Source organism: Spodoptera frugiperda, chromosome 25 (assembly GCF_023101765.2).
Source record: "Spodoptera frugiperda isolate SF20-4 chromosome 25, AGI-APGP_CSIRO_Sfru_2.0, whole genome shotgun sequence".
In the NCBI taxonomy this organism is placed as follows: domain Eukaryota; kingdom Metazoa; phylum Arthropoda; class Insecta; order Lepidoptera; family Noctuidae; genus Spodoptera; species Spodoptera frugiperda.
In genome coordinates this window covers 11,029,972-11,035,026 of record NC_064236.1, presented here as the reverse complement: position 1 = coordinate 11,035,026, position 5,055 = coordinate 11,029,972, and the positions used below count along the sequence as shown (strand labels likewise).

At 35.6% G+C, this 5,055-nt stretch overlaps 2 protein-coding genes across 5 annotated transcripts in view; both read right to left on the bottom strand.

Annotated features, from left to right (window-relative positions):
• Positions 1-5,055, bottom strand: part of LOC118267698 (calcitonin gene-related peptide type 1 receptor) — a 75,818-nt gene that overhangs the window by 44,769 nt on the left and 25,994 nt on the right. The gene's annotated exons all lie outside the window — the stretch shown is intronic.
• LOC118262794 (RUS family member 1) overlaps positions 1-5,055 on the bottom strand; it is a 137,781-nt gene that overhangs the window by 113,995 nt on the left and 18,731 nt on the right. The window lies entirely within an intron of this gene.

Sequence of the window (5,055 nt, the reverse complement as noted above, 5' to 3'; positions counted from 1 at the left end):
TATATTTTTTTATTAGATTTTCGTACTTCAAGACATGTCCAATCATGTGTTTTTCATTACGTCGACCATTTTACAAGTAATAATGTTGTTCAGTTTCATGGGCTAAACACACCCTTACCCACCCTATACCCCCTCCCTTGCCTCATATGGTAGGTACCTATCTACACCTATTAAATTTATAACCACCACCAACCACCAACTGCATAAATAACTTTGTAATCCCATATATTTATATGAGATTACAAAGTTATTGATGCAGTTGGTGTATTTGGAAAACTGGACCGAAATTACAAAATATTTAAGTTTTCCCATGATTAAGACACTAAACTCTATATGTATTCCAAATATGAAGCTTCTAAGTCTGCTAGAAGTGCCTTGGACTTTTGATGATTGGTGAGTCAGTGAGTGACAAAATTTAGAAACTTTAACAAGTTGTCATTCTTAAACTACTGGTTCAAATTGACTGAAATTTTAAATATTCCGTGTTTATACAATGCCGGATTAGTTACTGAAGATTCAGGTTTCTTGCTTTATCCACAACCGAATTATAGGGGGTCGAAAAAGGCCCGAATTGCTTCGAGAAAAGGATGGTACGGCCGTGCCGCTTCTTTTTTGCTCGACTTGGCGGGGGCACTGCCGTGCCCCCAGATATTGGAATGTGCTGAGGCCAATATACAAAGATAGAACAAATAAGGGTTTGTTTTGTTTAATTTCTGACTTTGCAAATATAAATGTTAAGTATGCTGTAACTTCCTTATTGTTAATTGTTGGTTATAAGTTAGCCTGGAAAATTCACTTCCTTATATATTTAACTAGCTACTTCCGCGCGGTTTCACCCGCTCTGCTCGGCTCCTATTGGTCATAGCGTGATGTTTTATAGCCTATAGCCTTCCTCGATAAATGCACTATCCAACACAAAATTATCCAAATCGGACCAGATTAGCGCGTTCAAACAAACAAACAAACAAACAAACTCTTCAGCTTTAATATTAAGTATAGATACAATGTAGCTAATACTAACTTTATGTGTGGAATTTTTATGTTTCTTTTGATTTTCCTTTACTCCGATTTTTTTTCGAAATAAGTCTTTTTCTGCTTGTTAATTTTATTCTAATGTGATTGTTAATTTCATACATATAAACTCATTTAGAGTCTAGAAATTTTAAGTAGATTTTCGTCGTGATTGATATTGTAAGTACCATAAAATTGGATATCAAATAGGTCTTCAATTATGCATTGCCTTCCCCACTGTCCATTGCCTTCTGAGTCAACGTTCAACCAGGGGCGCTAAGCGTGTTCACCATGCTTTTAACAACTAGTACTGTAATCGTTAATTATGTCGTACTACTACTGAATAAAATGATAATGTTACGAAATTTAAAAACACAATAAAATATTGATATCAGAAACCAAATGCGTAACTCAAGCTTATATCTACTCTTTACCATTAGAACAACATGCCTGAGAGTAGTCTATCCAGTCATTTTAAACGAGATATCGAGCAAACGATTATCAACTTTGTTACGAGTAAAATAAGCACGTAATGTTTATTTCACTATGCACTATATTTTTGACTCTGTAAATAACCCTAGAGTTTCTATCAGGAATAATCATCAGTGGCGTGTGCAGACGTTTTACGGTGTAGCTTTTAAACTTTTATTTAGTCTTACAGTCTTGTTTTACAGATTGGATAATTTTGATGTCAAATTGAGTTTGTTTAGCTTTTATGCCAAAGTGCTGTCGTAATTTATCCAAATTGAACCATTATATGTACTAGTACCAATTATACCGTCACGCAATGTACCCATGAATTTATGTTCCACAAGATTATTTATAGTACACATAGTAAATTAATCTTGGGTTTCGGTGTGTTACTCGTAGTAGGACCTGTGCAAAACTTTATGTGTCGTGCACAGGAGGAAACGCCAGTGTGGGACAACATTTTTTGAAATTATAAACATTAAGTTTGTAACCAGGTGAGAGGTAATTTGAAAATGTAATAACTTAATAATAAGTTTCCGTACTTCTAGCACCACCGCATCGGGTACTAGAGTTGCTTGACACGCTGTTTGTCACTGTCAGGCACGGTGTCACTCTATTCTCTAAACATAAATGGAGTCTGAAAATGGCACAATACAAAATTTTTAAAAGAAAGATACGATAATAAACAGCCTTGTAGTGGTAACGGCATCACAGACTAAATCAATTTGTGTCCCAGCAGCTTCCCAAAACGACCCACCATCTGGCCACGATGAACCTTAAGAATGTTGTACAGTTAAATTTATTGAATCCTAAATTCTCGAATTTTGGCGTCTGTTTCAAAACGATTTGTTTCTACTTTCGGTATAAATTCGTTTGCTTACGCTTTTAGCAAAGATTTGTTACCTATTATTCATAATTGCAGAAGTTTCAATAGTGTTGAAGTGTTAAGTGGCCTAATTGTATTGTGTGAAAACCCGGGAACTTGGCACTTCTGTCTTTAATAGTTTTATGTAATGGAACTAGCCATGGCATATTTGTTCTTGGCTAATGGTTTGGGAGTACTTATGCTGTTATTGTTTATTTGTTTACGTAAACGTACAACGATCAGTGTTTTTAACGGCTTTACTAAATCGTAGTAGTAAAAAAGTTGAAAAGTTTGTTTTTAGTACGTCTTCGGGTATGGTGGAAAACATTAATCACTTCAATTGCCGATCGGACTTTAATAAATCGTTTAAGAGTGAGTCGTTCAGATTTTTAAAAGTTTAGAGTGTAAATATGGTCTTTTACATCTCGATTTCGAGACGGAGTATAAACATTATTGAAACATGGATATCTAAAAGAAATATACTTTCAGGCGGACCCCAAGTAGCAGCTTGGTAGTTATATAGCTCTATATTATATAGTTCAATATTAAAGTTTCGAAATTGTCCTAATGAGAAAATATTGTTCAAATCTGTTTAGAAGTTTGATTACAAAGTTTCACGCGAATAGACAAATAAGTAAACGTTGGACGTAAGATTGCAAAAGTTTATGTTTCTCTCGACGATTAACAAAGTTTTATATTCCAATAAATCAACGAATAAAAGTGTTGCGTCTATAAGAGAGTCTTTGAAGGAAACGGAGAGAAACCATGCGTGTGGTACACACCGTCAGGTAGTCTATGAATTATCCAGCCCACGGTCTTGTACACAGGATACAATTTCACGGTATATTTTTCTAACTGTCGATATTTATTTTACCTCCTCCATTCCTTCCTGTTTTATCTTTATTACTTTAAATTCAGTTTTGTTTACTTTTAAATCCCATGAATAGTCGAAACGTATACTTTGCGGTCAAGTTTTAGGAGTTACTAAAGGTTTACATTAGCAAGTCGCGGTTGTCGCTTTGAAGGAAGAATATTTAAGTTTCATTTAGTATTATCATCGCTACCGTATGTACTTGTTGTGGCAGTAATAGCCACCGGCGGGAGTGAAGCCAGGTACGTTAAACAAATAGATTGAACCACTCGCCCGGCCGAGTGCGTAATAAATCTGTTTTTTAAACAAACAGAAAGAAGCTATAGACGATTATTTTTGCTTCTTTAGGTGATTTAAATCAAAGCCGTATTGAATAATGATGGGTGTCTTGTTCATTGTGCTATCTATACATATATTATGGCTTTATTTTATGAAAAGTCACACACTGCTCAAGTGTAAAAGCCAATCTGGAAATTAGAACTGTTAGTTATTTTTCTCTTTGCTTACAATGTAAGCCAGCCGGCAATGTGGTAGTCCAACTGAATATCCCTGTTGTTGAACGCACATTTAAGCATTGGCCACTGGCTGCGGCTATTTTAGTACAATTAGTCGAAATAAAAGCTTTTCTGATTGCGGGTGCGCTCCGTAATTGGGCTACTTGACAAGATTGGCGTAAAATGGAGAAAAAAGTACAAGACGTTGGTACCTACATTAGGGAAATAAATACTAAATAAGGCCTCTTTTAGTAGACCTATGTTCAACAGTGAACTGCTAATAATATAATTTTCAAATACGAAATTCGTGATACGATAATTAATTAAGCAAAATAATATTCATAATGGTTTCCATTAACAACGAAAACAAATAGTCAAATTAACAACGTAAGAGCTGTTGAATCAAATTTTCAGTTCGTAGTGTCAATACTGATGTTTATTGAGAGCTGAAGAGATCCAACAACACTAAATTGTAGTAGTAAGTATGATAGTTGTAGTTGTTTTCTAGTAGTTTAAATTCCTTAGTTTTTTCTTTGGAGACATGGATTTTTTATGCTATAAGTCGGTGAACGAGCAGACTGATCACCTGATAATTAGCAATCGTCGCCGCCCATGGACACTCGAAACACCAGGGGCGTTACAAGTGCGTTGCGGGCCTTTTGGGGATTAGGAATTTATATGCACCACACTTTTATTTTACATATGGAAATTATGGCAAACCCTCTTAGGTAGGAGATGCCCATATAACAACAGTGGATTTATGGATAGTGGGTTAATGATAATGATGACTAAAGTAAACAAGACACATTCCTCCGACCCCTAGTGGTTAGGAATAAGAACAAGAATTTGAATAGCCACAATATGTTTAATTAACAAGTACGAATAAAAAATATCCACAATTTGTTTCACTAAATCCAATTAAAGTTCATGGTTGAGTAACGGATATACAAACATCTTTACGAACCACAAATTTATGAGTAAAAGAGATTAGTATAATCCCTCTCGGCACCCATGGTATAGGCCAAGATTTTGATATGTTGTTTTTTAAGAAATGAGCCGGGAAACGAGCAAACGGATCGCCTGATGGTAAGCAATCGCCGCCATCCATGGACACTTGAAACAGAAACACCAGCCTTTTGGGGGTTAGGAATTTAAGGGTAGTTGGGGAATCGGGAATTGGAAAGATTAGGAAGAGAGATAATTGGGCCTCCGGTAACCTCACTTAGACAACGTAACACAATGCAAGCGTTATTTCACGTCGGTAGATAAAGGAAGCAGTCTAAAAGCCCTGCAGATGTTACGCAGTGTTATGTATCTAAGAAGTTGTATCGAATTTTCTCGAA